Source organism: Pseudopipra pipra, chromosome 1, assembly GCF_036250125.1.
Source record: "Pseudopipra pipra isolate bDixPip1 chromosome 1, bDixPip1.hap1, whole genome shotgun sequence".
Taxonomy (NCBI): Eukaryota; Metazoa; Chordata; class Aves; order Passeriformes; family Pipridae; genus Pseudopipra; species Pseudopipra pipra.
In genome coordinates, this window is record NC_087549.1 from 51,725,888 (window position 1) to 51,752,085 (window position 26,198).

Genomic DNA, 26,198 nt, shown 5'->3' on the forward strand with positions numbered 1-26,198 from the left:
GTCATACTTCATTTATCGACACCACTAAGCAAGATGCCTTGTCTATTGATTCTGCTACAGCTACTGGCTTGGTTAATGCAGATTTTTGAAACTGCGCTAAACTCGCGGTGTAAGTGATTGTTGTTGTTTTATTGATCAACACATCAACCATGATACATAAAGTTCTTTAATTGCTGAGATGAATAAGGAGAGCATAAATTCCACCCTTCAAGTCAACAAACCTGATACCTTAGGTCATTCAGAATTCCAGCTTTTTATTGTGATTAGATTCTTTTTCTCTGCTTAAATATGAAAAATCCTGATACCTTATGCCATTTAGAATCTACACACAACTACCACAGCATAAAAGGAGAGAAGGGGCAATGCTGATTGTTTAAATGTTGATTCAAAAGGACTTTATAGAAATGTTCAAAAAGCTCTGTTTACAATGATAAAGTACACATTAATCATGAAGGCCAAATGGCATTCCAGGTTGTTTGAGAATTCATAAGACTGGACATGATTAAAATGTATTTTGTCAGATTTTTAATACAGCAAATACTGCTTGCTTTGTCTTCAATTTCAGGTCCAGCATGTTTTATGGCTCTTGCTGTGTTTATTTCAAGGAGATTATTTTGGAATTATATATGTTTAAAGCAGTAATGCATTCAGTAATGATGAATGTATGTACTTCTTTAACAGCTGGCTAAGCTATTTTGATTTTTAGAGTGATTGTAATTTGCAAGGCTTAAATTAAACAAAAAAAGTTTAATTTAAGGTGATGGCTCTGTGGAAATTGTGTAGTATATGTCTTATTGTGGATATTCTCTTTTTTTCAGATATGTATGTAGGAGTCAGTGAAGTTTTAAAGAATTTGTATAAAAAGCATACAAATGCAAATAATTTTTTCTATGAGGGCTCTTCAACATCTGTTGAGGGATGAGTCACTCTTCCAAGACAGTGACATTTGTATCTTTTACTTCTTCAGGGCAAATCAGCCTAAAGTAGAAGACTCAGGGGCCAAATTGTCTGCAAATGTATATCCATATACTTCAACTATGGAATGCTAATTTATTGCAAAGATGTGGCTTATACACAGAAATGAGAACTGTAATGCTCAGTGACTGCATGTATTTAGTGTTATTTATATATTCATCTGTGTTAGAAAAAGCTTTAGGTTGTTTGCCATGTTCCATTATAAAAGGTTCTTATGACCTTCTCTGTAAAAGTTTTCCTGCGAGTTTTTAGCTTCAGTGGGGAGAAGCAAGTTTTCTTTGTTGCACCTATTTCTATTCAGTCTTGCCATGATAAAGGTCAAGTGTTTCCACTCCTTTTATCTGTTTACATAAGCAGCAAAATGTTGTCCCCATACCACCTCCTCCTGCTGTTCTGTGCAACATCCTCAAAAAACTTTAACAGTAAACATCCCAAAGATTTTGGCCCAGATAACACTGGAACCACCTGTCAATAGCAAGCACTCTGGGAGCAGCAGGCTGGGGAAAGGAGCAAAATGAATACAAGAGAAGGCGAGAACATCCAGGCTCTACTCTGCCTCCTGATCTCTTTTTCATATTACATTACAGAGTTTGGCTCAGCTGGATTTGTCCCATTAAACCCTTCTGACCAGCTAATAGCCCACTCAGCCAACCTTTTTGCTCTTAGAGATACCAAAGGCAGTTGGTACTTTCCTCTTCCAGTCTATAGCAAGAGAACAGGATGACCAAATATGTCAGCTAGAAAAGCCCTGTGGATGTAATACTTTGGGATGCCAGAGTACTTCTGCTCTGAGTATGTGGGGTCAGTCCAGCAGCACTGAGAGCTGCAAAACTCAGACAGAAGAGGGAGAACTGCAGCAATTGCCGACTAGTATAATTTAAAAGTACCTTAAAGAAACATGCAGAAGGAAGTAAATAAACTTTGAATTATGTGAGTTGAAAGCTGACTGTTCTTGAGTTAAGGCAATCTGTGTACTCTCCATGCATGCCCTTTGTCATCTTTGTCTTCTTCAATATGCATAAATAAGAACTCTACTGGGAAAATATAGCAAACATCTCTTCACTTGAAGTGCTTAATTTTGAAACGTACTTTTAATCTCTCTGCCCTGAAGAAATAATGTGTATTTCAGCTCAGAAAGCAATAATAAGCTGTTAAGTATTTTGCATTACAACTGAAAATAAACGTAGAAATTTCAAACTACATGTTATTTAAAGTGATAAGCACTCCTTTCTACTGCTTCATTAGAGGAAGTCTTCATTAGATGTTCAGATTGCTTAAATTCCAGAAAGATTTAGACTTCTTATTGGCCTTATGCAGACCTTTAGAGGCACCCTTTAAATACTTGCTTCATTGTCTCAGGTGGAATGAAGGCCTTCTGCACACGGTCCCTGGAATAGGAACAGCACGATTCAAAGGAAAATGCACTGTGTAAAGAAACCTCTGGCAACCTAAGTCCAAGGACTACTTCATTCCGTATGTGGTTTAGCCATTTCATCAGCACTCATAGTGTAATAATTTTTAATTGAATGACAGAAGACACCCAGTTCTTACCCACTGACTAGCAGTAAGTTAAACTGAGGGCATCACCTTTGAAATGCAAAGACTCCTATGTGATGCAGCAGTTCCTGCCAGAACCACCATGCACTACACACAAAACAGAGGTCACAATTGTCTTCCTGCCACACACATTACAAGGCAGGAGAATATGTCTTAGGGCCTCATCTCTTTCCTTCAGTATGACTGGTGCTATGAGGATCAGCCTTCCTCATGGCTGGCCATCATCTCTGCTTTGTCACTGTTTCTACTCCTTTCCCTTTCTTCTGGCAGCAAGTGTTTTCGCTACCTGTGCCACGTCAGTTAGGTCATGCATATGCTTCTGTATGAAGAAATGGGATCATCTGAAGCCTAAGAGTGATTTTTCAGGATCCTCCAATCTGACAGATAGCCTTCCAGAGAAGACACTGCCTATTTTCATTCTTGAAGTGTACCATCTTTACAAAAAACACCCAACTGGTCAGGAGATCAGCAGATTAATTTGTTTCCCTGGCAATCAGGAAATCAAAAAAAAAAACCAAAAAACTAGCAAGCTAGACAGGGTGTTTGGAAACTCATGGCAGATACCACTGGAACTCAGAAAGTAGCAGGGTTTCAAACACTCAGAATAAAAAAGTTTTAGGGTATTTTCCAAAACTGCAAAAATAACACAAACCACTTGCATTGGTATTGTAAGCACATGGCAGCCACAGGCCTGGGCCTCAAAGTTGCAGTTCTCTTCTCAAAGAAGAGGTACTGGTATCTCAGTCTGAGTTTCTGTTGCATGGTAAGAGTGCAGCATTAATTCTCATGTGTGAATTATGGAGACAGATATCATGGGTATGATTATAAATTCAAGATGCATGAAGAAGTGAGTTTTGAAATGGAAGAATGCTGATTTGCACAGTAAGAGATGTGTTAGTGTTCTGTGTGGGCAGAAAGATGGCAACGGCACATGGAAATAAAGGCCTTACAATATCTGTACTTTTAGCTTTGTCCTCTCACAATTCCTACCTTGCACATTATGTAATGCTAGCATGTTACTGTAATTTCCTTCTATTTCCAGTGACTTTACATAGTAATGAAATAATAAGAGAAAAAAAAAAGGCTTATGTAGACACACCTGAGGAGAGAAATATCAGAACTGTAGATTAACCAGTGGAAAGCTTCCCAGTAAAATGAACAGTGAACTCTGGCTTTTCCAGAGCTCTGGATATTTGGTCTGGATATTTGGTGGATTTATGATAAAGAAATGGTTATGTTGAAATAATGTAACTATACGTGTTCAAGTAGCATTACTAACTCAGTAGTATTCTGAAATGCTGTGTTCAAAATACAGCCTTTTTAAATACTGTGAGACCACAAGGTCTAAAGAGCGTGAAGGGAACTTACTGTCCATTCCTTCATTTGCTTGCCACAAGCATCATTTCAATTGCTTGAGGGTTGGATAAAGGCTTGAATTGTGTGTTGTAGGGTCAACTCTTTCCAAATCATAGTTTTAAAACCTGTAAGGCAGCCAGCAAACTTGTTTGAGGATATCAGTGGTACAAAGGGGACTGGGTTTTATTAATGTCCATAATTGTCACTTCTTTATAGTAACAAGTATCATTATTTACAGCAGGAAGGTCAGTTTCAGTTTCATTGAGATAACAGTGCGATAATTGCTTATGCTGTAAAAATGCTGTAATTCTTTTTTGTTATTCAGTAGAACCTATTCTTGGCTTTTTGCTGTGACCTGAGTTAGAATTTGTGGTATGTGTTGCTTGGACATGCATGGTGCAGCTTCACATGTCCTGCTGGCTTGTTCAGAAATTTCCATAGTCCTTTTCCTGTGACTTCTCACATGGTCCCTGGGTAAAGGACTACTGATCCATGATTTCTTTAAGTACTAATTTGTGTCACCAAGAACCCAGAACATATTGCTATCTGTCATTTAGCAATTAATAGAAATTAATCCATGATAAATAAAGCAAGCTAGAGCAATTCAAGAATGAAAGAGAAAATAGATTATTCCATATCTCTGAAGAGGTTACTTTTCAGTTTTGTAACTTGCTAATCATTGCTCACAGATTTGGGTTATAATTAACAATTGAAAAATTTGCTGCACTGTTATGAGGTACTGGTCTTTCTTTTTTTTTTTTTTTTTTTAACCTTCCTTCTACATGGTGGCCTTAAGTAGGTTGCAGTGGAGACTGTATGTTTGCATAATTCCTAATGATAGTCTTCCCTACTGCATACCTCTCATTCTGACAGCACGGTAGTCTAGTTCAGCTAGGCTAGTTCTCTCTTAAGATCCTTTAGTCCGCTGGGTTTTTCCAATCTGCCTGGTGAAGGCTGAAGTCCAGCAGCGTTTCAACCAGTGAATCATAAGCTCTTGGAACTCATACCTGTTTTGCTGACTCTGGGCTGCCAACTTCAGTCAGCATTGATAAAAAAATGCTTTTTATTAAATCTATTCACTAAAATGAACAGCTTGATTTCTGAGTATGAAAGGAACAGAACAAGGTAATTTTGTCATGATCCCTTTCTAAGGAATGGCTACTCAGTTCTCAGATTAACCTGCTTGAGTTCTGACTTAAAGTGTGTGCATTTACTAGTGAAATTTGTATGCCCAGTACCATTCTCTTGTACTGAGGCCAACTGGCTAAAAACAGTCCATATTCATACTGCAGAGCTCCCAGACACTGGGACCTCTTACAGATTACTAGTTGGGAATGGGCCCTGATTCTTGTCTAGAAATTTTGGGAAGAGTGGTAGCTGGCTGGTGCCACAGCCCTGTTGGGGACCTTTCAAAGCATCTAACAGGAAGAGAATGTTGAACATATAGGTTAGATGGATTTTAGGCAGCTCAGTGTTAGCAAGTCTAAGCCATCAACTTGTTCTCATATATCATCATGTTCTCAGTAAACAAGTAGAAACCTCTAACTAGAAGTGCAAAGTTCCTAAAGCTCCTCCGAGGCAAACAAGAGACCTGAAGTCCATGTTCCTTTCTCATGTGACTTTTAATGTGTTATATTTTAGATGGTATTTAAATAAAAACATAAATAATGGACAGAATAAGGAGAATCTCCATTTGATTAGACAGGTTTCTTCTTGAATGCTTTCCTGATTCTCTGATTCTTCTTGTATTTTTGTTTTCATGCTAGACCAGTCTCAGGATAGACCACAGTAGTGCTGTACAGATGGCTGGGGTGTGGGAGCAGTATGGTGAAAGCCTCTCAGGTTGAAAACAGCATTGAACCCTAGACTCCAATTTCTGAGAACATGCTAGAGTTGTTGGGTTATTGTGGAAGAAGCTGGCATGACTGTCACATCTCTCATGAGAGCGCTCAGACATGTGTATCTTAAGCAGATACAGACCTATACAGTAAAGCCCCAAATAAGGTGCCTTTTAGGTCTTTCAATGTAAGCATCTACTTCTGGCTGAATTTAGGAAGTTCCTTAGTTAAAGGGCCCGTTGATCAACCCATAGAGACAGTATAAGAGGTCATATCCTACCATCATGTCAGAGTAGCCTTCTGGAGTTGCAAAGAGACACGTTTCTCCCACTGAGAGGGGCTCAAATGTATTTGAGTGTTTGCCTTGAGAGAAAGAGGTGTTTAATGGAGGGACCATAATGAAAGAGTTATGAACATTAATGTAAAGTACTGCACTGCATGATTTTTGAAAGGGTACTCAGTTTATACATACCCAAGATCAAACGCAGAACAACCAGAGCACTTCTTGAATATGTAAGAGATGCTGTTGCTCTGTGCTTACTGAAGTGTGCCAGGGATTTGTTTTAATTTTACTGTATGCTGTGGAAGGATTGAAGAGGGAATATGTGAGTCAGCTACATTTCCCTCAATGGTTGTTGAACAGGATTATGTGGGGACCTACTTTCTGGAGACATTTTAAAGTCATTTTCTGACAGTGTGTATCACAGTAGCTGTATGTTGGTCTGTAGCCACAGTGCTGAGTGACCCATTGTAAATTCCTGTAAAACTCTGGTTATGAATTGTCAGGCACATGTAACCCTTAGCTTTCACTGTTGATCTTACTGTGTGTTCTGTATGTGCACTTCTCATATCCTATGTGAGGATTTTCCACAGTGGCTTATCATCTTACCTCAGTTCTTTGGTTTTTGTGAAGGTTTGAATCCCATTGGTATTTTTACTCTTTGAGTGGTAGGTGCCCAAGTGAGGTGTCCCAAGTGAAAAGTATGGTGTCACTTTTCACATTGGTTCACTCATTGGACTCAATTAGCACTGAAGCCAGGTTTGCAGGTCATACTGGAAGCCATATCTTCTTGGGTCCTGTTAGGACTGAAGCCTTGGCAATGTTGCACAACAGTCTTTCTGTGCTCTAGCTGTGTCATGCACTTTATATTTTCTGTGGTTCTTGAGATTCAGCTCCTTTTCTTTCATAAGTATTTAAATCAGCTATGTATTTTTAAGTGGTTCACAAGAGCTCTAAACCAGTGACCGTGATATTAGTACAAGTTCACTGTGCTGTATTGTGAAGTACTGAATTATCAACTGAGAGGTGACCCAATGACATTCTGAATGTTTTGTTTATAGATATAAAATATAAATATAACACATTATAATTCATTTAACAGTAATCCTACCTGCAGCATTGGATTGGAATGTTGCACAGAAAATATTGAATAGCCTTCAGAATGAGATGCAAAGATTGCGCTTTATGAGCTAATAACAAAGATGCATGTTGTAAGATAGAGGCTCATTTTTGGAAATAACACAGGAGAAAAAAGTGTGTACGGATGGCTTTCAGTGTGACTGTGAATCATCAGTACATGGCATGACTGTGAAACAGGCAAACCAGCTACACACCGGGTGGGGTTTCCAGCAAAGGTGACAAGCAATGAACACCATTGTACAAGACACTGGTAGGACCTCAAGTGAACTCCTGTGCCTAGTGCTGAACTTTGAATACCAGTTTACTGGCACTACAGCAGTGGAGCGTTATGGCATAAATTGTCAGGGAAAACCTGTGTTACATACAGAGGTACCAAGAGAACCCTGCTTGTTTGAGCTAGCCTGTTAAGGCCAAGAGAAGATGTGGTTATTTTTTAAAAATACATCAGGGGAATAAACTTCAGAGGGGAAGGAAAGCAGTTTCAGTTCAGTTAGCATATATATATAAACAGCTCAAATATAAATTTTCTACCCAGTGGTGGATTGGAACAGGTAGATATACATGTGAGGAAGGTGGTGCTAGTTAAGTTTATATAAATAATTATGAGATGTGGTGCTGTGTGAGGGTTAGTCACACAGCACGGTGGTGCCAGGAGTCTTTTTTTTTTTCAGTTTTCTGTACATGACAACCCCCCAAAGAAGCACAAGGTTTTGTCAAGATTCTCACATGGACCTGGATTGTCCAAGTGACAGGGAACCAAAATTCCGTGAGGCTTTTCTCATATGCAGGAAAGCAACACAATATTATAATCACAACTTCTGCAACATAGAAGTAACTGGTACCATTTTAATTGCCTTTTCCGTTGATTCTTTGACAGTGGTACATTTTCATACTGCCATTGACTTTAGGATTTTTTTCTTCCAGTATTGTGCATTTTGAGCAAGTTTGTGTAAGTCCTTTATTCACTAGCAAAGACTAAATGGCTGCATTTAAAAAGATTTTGTTACTAATACATAAATGTATGGCTGGAGGACTGTGGTTTCCAGGGCAAAGTAATTTGGGGCAATTTCTAACTCTCAATATAAGTGATATTTGATTCAACCATTCTGTGTGTACTAAAGCGTTTTGATGATGCATTGCAAGCAAACTTACTTAATATTAAGTAATGTTAAAGGAAACAAAAAGCTAAAGAGGAATGCTACATGGAAAGAGGAAGAAAAGCTATAGATGCACTCTGAGTGAAATGCTGTCATTTCCCACACTGGATGCTGAAGGAGTACTCATTTTACTGAACCTTAACATGAAAACTTTCTGTTTTACTGTTCATTTAAGTAGGAAGGGAAATCACTGGCATTTACAACAAGCATCATGACTCTAAAGCATTGCTAAGTAAAAGCTAATCTGCTCAACTGGATTACATTAAATGACATAAAGAAACATTAGAGTCACTTACTGGGCTCTACAACTGAAAGCAGCAACTCTTTAGTCAGGAGCAGTATAAATGCCTCAGCCTAAAACAGTCTCAGAGAGCAGTAGGATAGATGTCTAAGGCATTATAAAAATGTTGAATTTAGGAAGAAATTACCATGGGGAAATCAGATGAGGATGGATGAATTAGCTGCATTCTCACATCTAGAGTTGAAGCTGTTTTCAAGATTAGCCTCAAAGGGTAGTAGAAGCACAAGACCAAAATCTCATCTGTATTTAACAGTTGTGCTAATCCTGAACTGTGCAGAATCTTTTATCTACGGCCAGATTTCCTGTGGGAAGAGCTGTACCAGTGTCATGCTGCCAAGGTTTCTATGCCACCTAATCCTAGTAGAGTCATTCCCAGTGCAGGGAGGAGGAAGAGTTATACCTTCACTGACAGAATAGAAGGTCAGCCTTGTATTTATCCACAGAAGTCCTGAGAGTCTGGGGACAATGCCACAAAAACTGACTTGTTATTTGTGTCTGCCTGCATCATTCTGTACTGCTGATTAAAATGCCCTGCAGAGCCTTTTTGTAGGGAAGAAAGAATGAAAATGAACACAGTAATCTCCGTTTCCAAATTGCTGGACCGGAACCCACTGCATTTAAGTTGTGGAAAGAGACGATAGCATTGAGAGGCAAGAATTTTGTTGTGGTTATTTTTGCTGTGGTCCTGCTCTCCTACAGCAGAGTCAGCAGGAAAAATGTGTCTGTGCCTTGGGTTGCTTAAGTGATAACACCAGCCTTTGCAGTTGCAACTGAAGCACAGGCACATGCTGCTTTCCACCAGTCTCCCATGAAACAAAGCATCTGGCAGTAGCAAACAGACAAATGAGACAACATCTTAAATGACCGTAGTGGATCTGTTTGAGCTAGTGTCTCTGTGCTCCATGTTGTGTCCCCTCATTGAATAGATTAAAAACTTCATATCCTCTTTGAGTGCTTTAATGAGCAGTAAACAGTTTTCAAGCTCTGAATCAAAAAAACCTGTTGAAATTGGCTTGTGTATTCGTTCAGCTGCCTCAGCAAATATTTTTTTTCTGTGCTGCACACAAATCAGCAGATTGCAGAGCATCCCTGAAAAAAGGGAGAAAACAAGCATTCTCCCTCTACTTATAAACCACTCATTTTAATACATCTATTTGCTTAATTCCCTAGCACAATTCAGTAGTGAATTTCCAGCACACAGCTTTGTAGAATAATATAAAGATCTTATTCTTTTAGTGTTAACAGTGTCATTAATCCATTAGCTCACCTTCTGCTCTAAATACTACTTCTAAATTTCTTTGTAACATTCAGGCTCCTTCATCAATATGCATGTGCATATTATTTTACATTTGTAAATAAAAGCTGTGCAACTGGCTGTAGTTATGCATGTGAACATTGTTAAATTTTCAGAGTGTCCACACCTCATGGACACTCTTCAGAGCATAGTCACAGAATTTCAGTAGTTTATGGTTTACTAGAAAATATTGAAGTAGTATATCACTTACCTGTAATCTGTTTCTCTTAATAGAAATCTTTTCTTTTTAGTTTGTAAATCCCCGAAGATGTTGCAGTGTATGTGCAGATCTTTATGTTGTGATTTTAAATCTATAAGCTCTAAGTATATTTTTCTTACCTTTTGCAAACTACATCTGTAGAAATTTATGGAGAACTGAATGAAAACCACTGCTCTAGGATGCACCATCACACATAATAAACAGAAATTGGGAGTTGAATACAGGAGAATGAGCAATAGTGTCAGTCATCATGGCTAGGCTTTGTGAACGAAGATTTGGGAAGGGCTCTACCCACGTTTGTTGCAAGTGCTTTGGTGGCTAAAAAGGCCAATACAAGATAGATACCTCCGATTGCAAAAGGCACAGCAGAAAGACTCCTTAGGAGTATATTCTGCAAGGCACGATTCTTTCTGCTTTGTCTTTTCTCCTCAAGAGTGATCCTACATGCTTTCTCAAAGGCATCAGCAGCGTTATAGGTAGTGTGTCTCATTTATATCTGAGGAAATGTTCCTATTCCTTAGGAATATCGCATTATTCCTTAAAGTATTTTTTCCCATTATTCTTATAGTTTAGCTTTGTGTAGCTACTGATCTTGTTCATGGCTATTGAGGAAGAAGCCTCTGGTTTGCAAGGGGCCCTGGACTTCTTTGAAAGTAGAAATTGCTTGTTCAGGTTCTTGCATGAAGACTGCCACTTTTTTTCCATTACTCTATTCCTTTTAATTCCAGTACAGCATTTTATCCTATTATATACAGCTACTCTGAAGATTGTAGAATGATAGCAACATCATATAGTATTTATTTCAAAACAAATACTTGAATCTGAAAATTATTTAATGCAAATTACACAACACATTCATCCCATGTAGACTTAAAGAACTAGGACTGGCCCTGTCAAGTGGGAGTTGGCCTTCCTGTTTCCTTGGGGATCCAAGTAAACTGGTCATTTAAACCTTGCTAGATCTATTCTTACCCAGTTTGGGAAGACTTGGTAATAGCTGTTTGTCATATTCTTTAATAAGAAAAATAACTAGTTTCTGCTTCTTTGCACCCTGGTTTACACACCAGGATGGAACCAGGTGGAATCTGATGGTTCAGGTGCCATCAACAACTTTGTTGGAGCTGAAAGTGGGTTGTAATGAATCTTTGCATTCTAGTCAGAAGCAGACCTACAGTTTTCAAGCAGTAGTGAGCTTTCTTTCAGTATCAGAAAGTCAGGCATACACTTTCAGAAATGCTACTTCTGATTCTGATAAGATGGGCTGTGTAATCTCACAGATTGTTGCATATTGGTTTGTATGTGTTTAGACCCCTGGAATTTCCTTTTGTTTCTTCCTCACTGATCTGTACTTCAGTACCATTGTGCATCAGTATTTTCTTTCTCTGTGACAGATTGAAAAGAAAGGATCAGTCAGCCCTGCCATGGCTTTCAATTTTGAATATTTCTTTCAGATCCCCTCTAACTTCGTTCTTTTCTAGACTAAATCATTTTAGACAGTTTTGCTTTCTTTAATTTCTTTTAATCTGTGACAAGACTTTACTCCTTTTCTCATGCTTTCCTGTTGTTCTATAAATTGGCCTTGGCAACCTGAAAAATGGTGAGTTAAATGGTGTAATATTGGCTTATAAAAGCACCTCTCTTGCTGTTCCAAGATACTTTTATCTTGTACTTATGAACTTATCATTTTTCTGTGTTCTTTTTAGAAAGAAATTAAGCAAAGAACATAAAGCTGATTAAGAAGCTTTGAAATACTCTTTGGATTGTTCCAAGTATCATAAATGTAAATTCATTGGAAGTCTGTTTTCTGGCTTGATACCAAAATATATTGCCAGAGTTTCAGCAACATTTGTTGAAATAGAAAACATTGTTAATAGAGAACATGGTTCTTCAGACAATGAAAATCTTATTTTATGATCTAATGGCACGTTTTACCCTGCAGTAATAGATAAGATGGCTCAGTTCTTATGATTCACTACTGTGCATGTGATTTCAAGGTCATATTATTTGATTTGGACTAACTTTGGCTCACGGTTGTGTTTGTTTACAATCTGGTCTCACTCTGTTAAGTCTTTGGTAATGCATCTGAACTCACACTCAGGTAAATCGAACAGATTAACAAAAATGTATCTTTTAAGAAGTCTTAAAATAATTTATATTCCACTGCCAGCATTTTTTGAAAAACAAGCAAACTGAAAAAAGGCTTTCGAAGATGGTAGAACCACTTCTGCTACAGTTTGATGCAGAGAAACTGCCAGTGTGACTGAAACGAAGGCTCTTGGAATATACTGCTAATTCTTGTCACCGTGTAAGGTGATCATTTTGCATACTGTGTATGATATCTAACTTTTAATTACAATTGATGTTTCCTTGTGCTTGTTACAAATTTCTAATTACTGAATTGCAATGGCATCAAAGAAAAAATGTTCAGATAAAGAAATCTTTAAATTAGTTAAGTCAAAAAAATCAGGAGCAAAAATCTTTCATCTTGACCTAATTTAGTTGAATGTCTATGCCTGATGTGAAGATTAATAACAGGTGGCCTTTTAGGGAGCACTCAGCTTGAGTCTAATGTTCTAGTTGTTCTTTTATTATCCCAAACTTCTATAACTAAAGGATTTTTTTCACTCTACCCTTTGTTCACAATATGGGACTGTAATTGAGTTCATATTTCTCGTCCAACCTTTCAGCTGTAATTAATATTGTATTATATCAGATTTTATCACTAAATAGCCTAGCAGCAGGGTATTGAGCCACACATACGCTCCCACACACGCGTGCACACACAGAAGCGATAGTGTCTTATTGATGCCAAGCAAGTTCCATCCAATGAGTTGTGGTTGAGAGAATACAAAATACGTGCATGGTACTCAGCTGATATTTCAAAGCAATTTAGAGCTGATCCTGTTTTGATCAAGCCAGGACAAAGAGAAATTAAAGTTACAAGACTGAAATGCTCAGTGTTGTGTTATTGTATCAGACATGTGGTATTGTGGTGGGGGGAAACAGTTTTCCCCCTGCAGTTATAAAATGGGAAAACCCCAGGGGGTGGTGACCCTTGAAGTTTTGAGGTTTTACCCAATGAGCGCTTCTGCAAAATATAAACATATCACAAGCAGAACGGAAGAGAAGGTTAGTTGTCGTTGTTGTAGGAGAAGTAGCCATGTTGTGAAGCCACGAGGAGAAACAGCAGGAGCCCCCACTGGAGGCTGGGCCCCCCAGCCACCGGCAGGGTGGCTACAGAGACTTGGAGCAGTGTTAGGCTGGACTATGTATCCGTAGCTATGAGCTGGGGGATGTTTCTCCACTGTGAGCCGCAGCAAGAGATACTGAAAAGCAGCGACAGAGACAGCAGTGAACAGAGGCTGTGGCTAAAAGCCAACAGATAAGAACTGAACCAGAGAAGCAGCAGCAAACAGCATGCAACCAAAGAAGACACAGAGTTGTCTGAGAGAGCCAAGAGAGAGCAGCAGCAGAGAGAGAGGAAATTGGGGTAAGAACTGAAATAAAACCCCATACCCCTCTGAGACCTCCGAGAAAGGAGGAAGATGATAAACTCTTACTTGAAAGAGTCTTGAAGTGCTACAACACTGCAGAAAGAGCTGTAAAGCTCAGAAGGAATGCAGAGGGGGTGACCTTGGCCCCCCTGCTTCTTGAGACAGAGCACAGAGCTCTGTAGGGAACTTGAATCCCCTGAAGATAGGGACCGTCATGAAGACCCCTGCGCTTCGTGATATGACGTGGTGATAGCGCCCTTTGTCTTGGGAAACGCAGCCCATGGAAGAAGACTCTCGTTTGAAGACAAGTGGCCGAGGGGCTTGGATACCCCTCGTGTGTGCTGGCAGAGATCTGGCTGCTGCATGAGAAGAACGAAACAAATAGACCTGCTGCCCTAGAGACATTGCTGCTCTAAAAGTGGAAAGGGATCTTTCCTTCTTCCCTCCTGGACTTTTATTTGGAGGGGAAAAGAGATTTGATCCATTGTAAATATTTTTATGTCATGATAGAGATAGTTAAGATTGTATATAATGTATTGTAGTATTTATTTGTACAGTCATTGTAATATATATTCCCTTTCCCCCATTTTGAGTCTCATGTGGTGTCTGGAAACCATCTCACACTGGGTTGAGATGTGGGAGGGGGTTTGGACTAGGGAATTAGATTTTGAGGCTCTCAAACCATGACAGGTATCTAACAAATATGGTCTGTGCAAGACCAGCTATTAACTGTTTTCATTATTGTATTTCATGAGCAAGACCAGTTTAGGTCATATGCTTTTTGTACTAAGAGTTACACACTGTTCCCTGAGCTATACTAAGCACAAACACCTCCACAGCATGACAGATGTAAAAATGAGAGCATTTAAGTTGATTTGCTATTTGTTCTTTAAACTGGAATAATCCTAAATGCTTTCCTTTCACTGCACTGTTTACCGAGGTGGGGTGGGAGTGGGAGAGTTGTTACTCTAAGCTATTCTGATGGAAATAAGGTGTTTTTAATAAAAATTTTGAAAGATGGAGGAAGTCTTATCATATAAATAACTATAAACAAGATTGGAGAGAAATGTTTCATAAACCTAGATAACTTTGATGATCGGTGGTTTTCATTATAAAAGCTTCCCACGTAATTTGTGACTAGCTGGCATTCCTGTTCTTGACAGGATTTTACAGAAGTTTTCCTCCCCCTCTCCCTCTCTCCTTTTTTAACTCTGCTTCCTTCTCTCTCCCCACCTTCCTCTCACCCTCTTCCTCTTTCCCTCACTGTTTTGCATAGATGATTGCTGAAAAAAGTACTCAGATTAAGGCAGATCACCTGCGGGGTAGTGTAGAAGTCCTATACTTGAAGTGGTTTATTAATTCTTTGATATCAGCAGAAATAACCTCTTGAAATCTACAACTGCAACTTTTTTTTTTTAATAATTTTTATTTGTTTGTACACAACGAAGACGGTTAGGAAATGAGTGGACCCCTCTTAGCAGAGGGAGAGCTCTATTGCAGAGATGAAGAGGAGGGAAGACTCTTCAGATGGTCAGGAGAGGAACTGCAGTGTGTTTCTGGTTACAGAAAACCCATAATCTTGCAGTGGTGGAAGGATGGCCTAGAAGATACAGCACTGGGGCTCGATGCAGATGGGAGCACAGTTTTATTTCTGATGCAGATAGGGACAGTCTGTGCAACTTTCTGCCAATCAATATATCATACTCTCTCCATTCCTATCTCTGAAGTTAAAATAAATGGAAATAGCCTTTTCCTCTTTAAAGAAAAAAGAGGAAAACATATCTATGTATGATTGTGACCAACTTCTCAATGGTGAGGAGTGCCGTAATAAGCAGTTATCTGTATAGCTAACTCTCTAAAGACAATTTTTTTTTTTAATTCAGTTTTTCCATGTTGACCACTGGAAGATCTCAGAATAGTGGCTTTGTGGACTATTTTGTGGAATTAGTATCCTCACAATCTGTCCGTGCTTTGCATTCATTTTAAAGCCATGTTGTGAGCAGACTATAAAGAAAGTAGGAGGCATCCCTATTTTATGCTTCTCTGTAGTGAAGTCAGTCTCAAATCCCTGGAGAATCTGAAGCTTTAGGTTAGTTCAGTTTAGACCAGCATCATTTAAGTTAGTGATATTGCTGCTTGGGTTTAAATTAAGAGCATAAAGCCTTGTGGAGTAAGATCAATAGTATCTGCTGCCTAGAGGGACTGAGTCCTTACTCAGTAGGAATAAAACTTTTCAGTGGTAAAATGAAGAAAGGGAGTGCTGCTTCACTTGTGTGTGCTATATTACATATCTAGGAGCAGAATTAAACTTTCTGGAACATAACTAAGTTAAAGTTTACACCTGATTCCTGGTTTCCTAAGAAAGAAAGTCTTAAGTATCACCCTGTTCAGCTGCCTGTATGTTCCTTTCTTCCCTTATTAACATTGGACCTCTTAGAAATTTTCAAGCACACATGAAATAGTTGAATGTTGCATAAATAGTAAGTTTCTCACGTATTTTGGAATCTCTATGAAAGACCCAGATTAGCATCTGAAGGATGGGCTGTGTTAGTTAGTTAGTTCAGTTCATTTGGTCCCCTTGTACAGAGCTACAATTCACATACCAGCAGGCCTGTATGTAGCCCAGAAACAGCCGCAGCCTGTGTTGCCTCTTTCCCAGCGAGTTTTTGGGAGATACTAAAAGGAGCTGAGCGTACTGAGGATGGGAGCTGGGTATCACAGATGACGTGTGGAATATAAAATGAGATTAACGGCATGTGCTTGGGTACACATTCTGAACTTCTTCCTGTAAGGCTTGTAGCGTCTTAGTCTATTTATAAGGCTTTGAAGCATCTTCCGTTTCAAATGGCGTTTAAAAAAACCCAGTACATGATCAATGTAACTGGAATGTTGTCCCATATACATGAAAAAGTTGTCAGCAGAGACATTTTATGTTTGCCAAAAATGTAATGGTGGCATACCTATCGGAAAGACTGTAAGCTTATGTTTACCAGATTTATTTATGGAAGAAGCCAAATATCAGTTGATAGTACAATTTAAAAAAATACTGACTAGATCACAGTGAGTGTAAAGAGATCTTGTAGCAGTCATTCTTGGATAACAATGCCAATCTTACAAAAGTATATAACATGATTTCACAACCATATTATGAAATAAAGTAATTTAATAAATTATGCACAATTTGTTTGTAAAAGGTGTTTTATTTTGTAATATTGCTGTGAAATCAAGCACCTTTTACAAGTATGTTGCATATAATTTATAAAAAACAGCTGACTGTAAGTTGTTAAAAAATGCTTTGTTTGAAGTGTAACTATGTTAGATAGACTTCATTTTTATTTTATCTTACCTACTGTTACTTTTTATTTCACTTCTTGATTACCAAACATGATGATACATCTCCAGCTGTTTTCAGTACATTATGTGTTCTTTTATTTTCCTTTTATTTTCTTCTCTTCTTCTCTACATTCCTACCTTGTGTGGTCTTTCGTATTCTTGAATGTTTCAATCGTTTTCTAGTTCTGTTTGCTCGATTTTTTTCTCTTTTCAGATGCACAGTTACTTACTGCAAACTAAAACTGTGTCCTTACAATTGCTTCATTGTAAACATTTCTTTTTTTTTCTGAAACAAGCAAACAAACAAAACAAAACAAAAAACTCAGCCAAAAAACACTGCCAAATCTCTAGTGCCTTTCTTAGCTTGTCACTTGCAGTCTGTATTTAGTAGATCTCACTGACACAGTATGGAGCACATTGGGGAAAATCTGTGGTCAAAGATGTCTTTTGCTTGTCCAGATAACACACAATTAATACCTGAAAGAATTTATGAATACAGAGCCAAATGCTCTCTTGTATTATATTACTGACATCTCTAGAAAGCTTCTTCGAACGCAGTGTGAAACAATACTGTTATAAGTAGGTTTAATTTTTTTTTTCTTTTTTTACTCACTTTGTTCCATGCAGGTCTACAGAGTATTTACAAAAATTTTATATTTTCTTGACATTTTTGAGTTTGACAAAAATAGAACCAAATACATAAATTAATAATATTAAGTATGGAGAGCAGAAGCCACAGAGAAGTTAAAAATATTCAGAAAAAGTATGTATCTGATCATAGGGGTTTTTTGTGGCCTGCAGTATTTTAGAACAATTATTTTTTCAGCAGAAGAAACAATAATTAAAAACCTTCAAAATGACAAAGGGATGTATGATTACCTTTATAGAAAAAAAGAGAGATAGAATTATGTGGTTATTTCTAAGTACGCAGAGTTGCTAATACATTGTGTCTCATCAAATTGATCGTATCACTGTAGAGTAGTACTCAGTCCCTTGGAAAATGAGTGTTCAGGATTAAGGACTTTCAGATGTAGAAGTGTATTTAACAGTTGTGAAGACATAGTTGCATCTTTTTTGTTTATGGCAATTATGGCAGTCACTTAACACTTGTAGGCCAGTGTGGTAATACCACAGCCAAGGCTTAGCTGGGCACCGGTATTTAAATAAGTAGAAATAATTAACAATGGAGCTGTATAACGAGGGAGAAAAAAAATACAATTTCTTCAATATTTATCAAGGATTAGAGGGGTTGGGAGTGTTGAGAGAACAGTTTTGATGCCCTTGCCAGTTCACAAATCTCAGTTAACAACAGAGTAGCCTCTTGTGCTACAGTTACTGTTGGCATTATGTTTAACCACCACTTATATATGTGTTGGGCAAATGGTTCTTATAAATTTTAATATGCTGTTTCAATAATAAATTCATACTTCTTTTGAATAAGGGTAGGTTAGCAAATGTATTGAATTTATTGATTTTTTGCAAAGGACTGGCCAGAGTTAAAACTGCAGTCCATCAGTACGCTATATGCTGTAAAACAGAATACAGATTATCTACTACTACTTACACATTGGAAATCTTCTATTGTCCTGCTAAATAGCAAACTATCACAAGCTGAAATTTTTAAAAGGCTTTTTTACTCTCTCTCTCCTTCTCTGACTCACTAACAAAACAAAACTGTATTTTGAATTATCATTTGAATCTAAAGGCGGAGACATTTCAGAAACATTTTGTGAATGGTGTGTGGTTGTCTACAATTACAAGGCTCTGCCTCTGGCCACTGGACTGTGCATCGTTGTCTCCTTTTACTTGCAGTTTTTCTTCTAAGAATTTTTGGAGCCAAGGCTCTGATGTGTCCCTTAATTCCTAGAGAGTCTAGATTTGCATTAAGAGAAGTTTATCAGTTCTGTGTTTGGAAAAAGCACTTGAATCTATGATGAACTTATAGTGGGTGTTGAATTACACATTCAGACCCTATTTGACTCTTCTACAATTAAGATATTATGTAGCAAATGTTTTTTATCTCAAGGGAACTGAACCTGTTTTTGTATCCTCCTGTAGTAACTGTCCTTGGAGAAAAGAACAAGCATAATATCTTTAACTTCCAGTGAAATAATGCTTCCCATTTGAAAAATTGTTCAGGATTTCCTGTATAAATCTATAGGAATGGTAAGGAGAGGTTTGCTTGGATGTGTTTTTCCCTGAAAATCCCCTTTGTAAATACTGACTTTTAAGTTTTTGAGACTGTCCATACAAAGGAGTTGGGCAGTCACAGAGCAGCTTGGGACTTTTACATTAAAAACCAGATACTGTTCCCCAATGGACTTGGGTCTGTGAAGATAAAGCTTATTATGACACCTGAGAGGTTTACATTTGGCAGTACCTCTAGAGACTGAACCTAGGCTGTCTTATCTCCTCTTTTACAGCTGTTTAAGTATTTCTGCTTTGATTGATCTGAGAAATACGGCTTCTTGCATGACAATGGAGGTGCTGTATAATACTAGTCTCTCTTGTGTTCACTCCAGGTCTGATTCAGAAAAATTTCTTCAGTTCGACTTTTCCCCATGGGCTGGAAATTTCAGATGCCAGTAATAGTGTTTCCTTAGAATAAAGACAGTCCCTGCCTTGGAAAATCTAACCAGACTTATCTCTTGACCTGCAAAGGTAGTAAATAAAGCCAGGTGTGGAAGTAGAATCATTCCATTCAAGTTTCAACAGGCTGATAGCACAAAATATTTTATTAGTCCCTTTCCTACATTTGTAGGAAACAACAACTGTCCAGCGGAGTTAGAAACCTGCCAAAGATTGTGGAGCTTCTGTTTACATAAAACCTCCTGACACCAAGTAAAGATGCAAACAAATTAAGACTCCCTTCACTCACACAAAGAAATAGGCAGTACACTTCTAAACACGGCTATGTCAAGTGCTTAAATGTGAACAGTTGGACAAATTTTGATTACTTCTGTGTTGTGCTAATATTATTTATAGCATAGCCTAGTTCCCTTTTTCCCCTCTTTATAAATTACATAGTAATATATTACTTTAGTAATGCTTATATTGTTGTTGTCCTCAGTATAGCAGCATTAATTTGGAGGTTTTGTTTGGTCTGCTTGGTTTTCTTTACTGTAAGCTCTATATTTTCATTTCTGAACATTATGTTCCTACAAGGGATTTTTTTTAGGCTTCTTCACTTTTTTATCATTTTAGCAGTTATAATGTGCAATGCTGTATTTTGCAGAAAGCCCAGAATATCTCTGATCTCCCAGATAAAATGTTCCTGAAATAGAGGGAGCTACCTTGATCAGCGTTCTCCATCATTAGTAGGCATACTCACTTGTCCTACTGCTAATCAAAAACTCCCTGGTCTTACTTCTGCTCCATAGCTGAGCAGTGTGTGCTTCCCTCTCTGATAAAATATGCAAAATTCTGCAGTGGTCAGAGGGACAGGGCAGCCATTCAGCTGGTTCTCTGGCTTCACATCTGTACTGGAAATGACTGTACACAGAGTATATTTAATTCACTGTGTATTAGGTGTTGCTAGAACTCCTGACCACTGGAAAAGCCTGTGTAGCTGTGATGGTGATACACCTGATAAATGAGGGATTGTTTATCACTTTTATTTAATGCCACCTATAATAAATACACAGACTCTTGCACAGTAGGAGGAGAGTTAGTGCCAATTTCTTGTAGCCTTCTTCTATTTGCCTGCTAACTGTAAATTATTAATATCTGTCCTTTAAAGAGTAATTTCCCTCTTCCATTTCAAGATGTGATTTACATATAATTTCTAGTACTGTAAAATTGTAGGTTATAGGATGAATTACAAGAGTCTATTGCAATATAAGGGCAGGAAGAAGTAGATCAAAATCTCCAATCTTAATTCATATAAATATGTTACGACTGTCTCAGAGACAACTGATGACAGAGGTGAAGAGGAAGTTATGTTGCATATTGTATAGAAAAAAATTTCTGAAGATTATATTCTTTTCCAGAAGCAGTGTTAGGTAATAAATCTGCATCACACTTGATGAGCAAAGACGTATGAAGCTTTAGAAGCAAAACATTGACAAAACAATATATATTTTAAAAGAGCTTATGTCTTAAATAGCAGTACCACAGACGAATTTTCAGGGTCTACAGAAGTGTTGCTGAAACTGTGGGGACCCTACAGACTGTTATGGTTTGAGCAATTATGGACATAAACCTGAGATAACAGGGTGGGTTTTGGTTTTTTTTAATTTTACCTTTTATTGGAACTAGTATCTTAGTAGAAGAATGCAGTAAAGTGATTTTAGCATACACATAAATAGGATTATGAGAATGAGTAACTGAAATAATGGTCAAGTTGTAGATTAAAGGTCATTCTGTTGTTTGAATCTGTTAGCATAAAACAAAACAAGCATGCAAGTCAAGATACAGAAATAAATCTATAAAAAGTACAAGTTATATATATTTATAATAAAGCATGAGAATAAGAAGATACTTACTACAATGAGCAGAAAACTTCAAATTAGGCTCAAGTGTCACCGTAACAGTCTGCAAAACAGTTTACACAGCTGACCAGGGCACTCTTAGTGGAGCTTAAGAGCTTTGCAGGCTTTGTGCATTTCCTATGGAAAAAAAACCCACCTTTTTTCAAGGAAAATAAGAGAGAAGGTCTTGAAAAGTTTTTAGTTTTGAACAGTTGAAGCAGGCCAGAGGGAATAAGAAAGTTTCCTATTCTCGTTTTACAACTAGAGATCTGAGGCCCAAAATACTGAATTGACTGACCTAGGATCACACACAACAGTTGTATTAAGACTGTAAATAACTTCAGATCGTCTTAGTCTATATTCAGTTCTTTCTGTAAAAGAAATTTTAAAAAATTCTTTATTGCTTCAGTTGTGTGAAGCATCAAGACTGTTTTAGAGAGACAAAATTGAACTGACATTTCAACAATGAAGTAATCAAGCTTGTTTTCCCTTTGCTTATGATTTGGAATTACTTTTGGTGGAGGTATAATTATAGATTCATAAATTTCAAGTAATAAATGCATAGATTGTACATGTTAAGGACTCCTATATGAAGAATTCTGAAGTCCATGCTTGTATCCAATGGGTCCTCCTTGGAAAGTCATTTTGTAACTTTGGATGAGACTTCGATTAGTTAAAATTTGATTTACTGCATTCCAGTAACATGGAATAATTTCCAGATTCAGGAATTTACTAAAATCCATCCTTTTGTGTACTTCAGAATAGATATATGCTTAAATCTTCTTTTAAATTTTTTGAATGGTTTGGTTCATTTGTCTAAATATTCTGAGCATCTGTTATTACTGTGTTAACATGTTTTCTTCTTTCATGTCACTTTTTTAACTCTGAAAAAATATAGTGTATTTATCAGACATTGGCATACCATTTCAATTTAAGCAATCCAATTTTAATAAGTATCTTAGAAACCTGCTATGTCTAATTTCTTACAAAACTTAAAGCTATTATAGTCAGATCTGTATCTCTGCGTAATCATTTACATTTGGAACTGGTTTGGAATTCTTAAAATAAAAAGTAGCTTAAATATTACATTTTTTTTTCCTTTTCCCATACACCATTTTAATCCTCAAATTTGAGATATTTGAATCCTAGGTTAAAAATAATTCCCATATGTTCCCTTCTCAAAGCAACAATAAATTTCAGTCTATATAAAAATAGAAATTGTATTTAATTTCCAAGGCATGGAAATTCTATAGTAGAACTGCATAATGTGAATTATACTTAAATTACATTTCTCTCCTTCAGAAAGATCAGTCTAAATTCTACCAATAGCTGATATGCTTTTGGCACCTTTCACTACACTGTAGATTTTCTTTTTTGGATTACAGATAGGAAAACGTTATTCTCTGAATTGCAGAGGTGTGGAAAAGGAATAATGCAACTTCAAACAAGCAGGAAATCTGACTAATACCTAAGAGGAATAATAGAATCTTGGTGCAGTGCTAGCTCAATTCATGAAGTTTGAATCCTTTTCAGAGGATGCAGTTCAGCTCCTACATATTAAAGAAAGCAATGTTAATAGTAAGAATTATAAAAAGCTTTTGGATTATAATTGTAATTGGGGTAATTTTTTAAAATTCATTAGCAAGATGATCTCATTTTTACAAATGTAAAAAGTATCACTCATAAAATTCTTTCAGGTTTCCATTGACCCAGGTGCTCATAATGTGTTCATTTACATGAGGGAAACAGCAGTGTGTGGAAATTGGCCAGCAGATAGGATTTAGTTATTTTTCATTAGCACTTGGACTTTGATGAAGGGGAACAGAAAAGAGCTGTTTGACCTTTCAGTGCTTAAATTATTAAAGAGCAAATAGATTTGAGGCCTAGATGCTTGCAAATCTAATTTGTCTATGGAGTAAGGATTAAAAGACATTTTGAGTTTGAAATTGCTCCATTCAACTTACTTCTTTCTTTAAAGTATCTGAGAATGAATAGATGGCAGGCATTTAAAATGTATACAAAGAGTAGTGCATGTAGTATAACTAAACACAGATTTCCCACAGGAAAAGGAGCATTTTAATGACATATTTGTTTCTAAAGTATCTACAATCTTTGGCTTTATTCACTGAGTGAAAAATGAATAGAATCCTCATTTCAACCAGTACTGAAACAGATCATATTGCCTCATCTGGTCTGAGGTCCCTTTTGTATTCAATCCTAGTACAATAGAAAGGTAACAGTGCTCTCCTAAGGTGGCAGCCAGGTAACTTAGCTTACTATCCATCATGCTTTAGTGAAACTGAGGGATTCTTATATTTGCTGCAGTATTAGGCGAGTGTATCCAGCTTCACTGCCTTGCAAGAATAAATGTTTACATCACCTTCTACTCTTTTTTTCCAATACTCCCATTTAAATTCTCAATTGGTGTTTATTGTAGATTCACTGTAAATTAGTAGTTAGAGGAGGCAACATGCTGTCTTCAAAGTAGTTTGGAATCCCAGTTCTAAGCAACTGTTTTGCTCTAGAAAATTAATTTCTAAAATCATGTTAAATATTGATTTGGAAGAGAAAAACAAGATTGTGATATAGATATTTCCTGGCTAGTTTTTTTACAAATCAGTTCTCACAGGATCAAAGAAAGGTTGCTGTGTGTTGACCTTCATTTACTACTCAGCATGGAATTAATCAACTAATGAAAATCTTTCTGCTTGATATGAAGAATTCATTGCACAGAGCTGCAAAATGTACAGACAGTGGCCTTCAAGTGGACCCTCAAGACATTTCTCTGTCTCCCTGGCTGTACTAAATTTATGCATTGTTAGATTTCTGAGTGGAATTCAGTATCAGATTTAAACATTTAAGTTTAGGTGCCCACTTACAGATGTCTACATGTGAGCAGAGCATTTAGTTATTATAGTCAGTGGAGCCTGGGAAGCAATTAAGTTGACCTAAAAGTAGACACCTTCTGCCTGCTCAGTTCTTTTGGATATGTAGATCTGTATGTGTAGGTATCTTCATGAAGACAGTTAGATTTGAGTGTGTTAACATTAAACTAAAGCTCCACTGTGGTGAAAGTCTACATCAGACAGAAGAAGAGGTATTTAAGCATTCTTAGTGTTAACTTTCTGGGCGTTTTTTGTCAGCATAGAAGGCAGCATCTCCTACTGGAGATGTTAGATCTTAAAATCATAGTTAACAGGGGCTGTGGCACAGGGTCACTAAGTCTGGTAAAAAGACAGTGAGATGGAGAGATTTTCTGCCTGTTTGTGATATTAACTATGAAGACTCTGCAAACCCAGCATTGTGGTGTCAGAGAATCATAGAATGGTTTGCATTGAAAAGGACCTTTAAAGATCATCTAGTCTGACCCCCTGGTGTGGGCAGGGACACCTTCCACTAGACCACATTACTTAGTCCCATTGATGGGACATCATTCAAGCACACAGCATTATCTAAACATGCAAAGGCAGCTCCAGTGTAGGAGCAGTATGTTAGTCTGGTTGAGTGCTAAGTGAGTAAGGCTCGGGAGAGTGCAAGAGCTGGAGAGCTCTATGCTAGCACCCAAAGGAACTTGAGTCTAGCACTGCCCCAGCAGGTGCAGGAGCTCACTAGTTGTGAGGTGGGTTGGTGACTACACAAAGTCATCTCTTATTTCTAAATGAGATTTGCCTTTAGAAGGGGAATAGCCATAGCTGTGCAGTGATATGACTAAGCCAATAAGCCCTGTTGGGACAAGACTGAGACAGACATGCAGAGGCTCAGCCCAAGTGTCTCTGTACTTTGGGCAGAGTCTTCTGCCTCAAGCTGCACCAGGGGTAGTTTAGGTTGGACATAGGAAGAAATTCTTCACAGAAGGGGTGATTAGATATTGGAATGGGCTGCCCAGGGAGGTGATGGAGTCACTGTCCCTGGAGGTGTTTAAAGAAAGGCTGGACTGTTTAGGAAAAGGCTGGCTGTGGCACTCAGTGCCATGGTCTAGTTGACATGGTGGTGTTTGATCATAGGTTGGACTCGATGAACTCAGAAGTCTTTTCCAACCTAATTGAATCTGTGATTCTATAAACACAATCCTCTACCTACAGATGATGGAATGGGAACTTGTCAGAAGACTGTGCGGATATTTCGTCTTTAAGAAAGTTAACCTACCCAGAGATTGTACCTTTTCTGAACTATCGACTTCAAAGATCATAAATTGTTATTGGATTTGGATGATATGCAAAACTGTGGACACGTTGCCACTTTAACATCAGTTATCTAGACTAACTTGCTTACTGGGATTCAAGATTCCAGAAGACAAATACTGATTAAGAATCACTGGTCCCCAGTGAAGCAATAAACTTGCAAGCCAGTCCTCTTTGGAGACATGGACTTCCCACTTCGCAAATTTAAAAGCACCGACTCAGTCTTTTTCAACAACTGCAAGGATATAATGATTACAGTTTGCATATACAGCAGAAATTGCAATTTCTTTGTTCCTGCTTCAATGTCCATAGCACCTTTACAGTGGAGAGAGATGGACCATTCTCTCTGGGTCCCAGTACAGCGAAGACTGCAAGTGCAAACTGAATTGCTTTGCAGAATACAGAAACACTTAAAAATATGGTTGTCTGTAGGAGTGTGTAAAAGTTAGTCTCTTGAGTGAGAATAACTTCCATCAAAAAGTGTTTTATTCTTGCTCAGCAATAGTCAACATACTACTGAAACTTTACTCTGTGTTGCTTTTATAAATAGTTATAATGTCAACAGTTAAGCAAATACTGTTCCTTGTGTCTTTGTAATTTATT

At 37.6% G+C, this 26,198-nt stretch overlaps 1 protein-coding gene across 11 annotated transcripts in view; it reads left to right on the forward strand.

The window, feature by feature from the left end:
- Positions 1-26,198, forward strand: part of PTPRM (protein tyrosine phosphatase receptor type M) — a 457,368-nt gene that overhangs the window by 249,388 nt on the left and 181,782 nt on the right. The gene's annotated exons all lie outside the window — the stretch shown is intronic.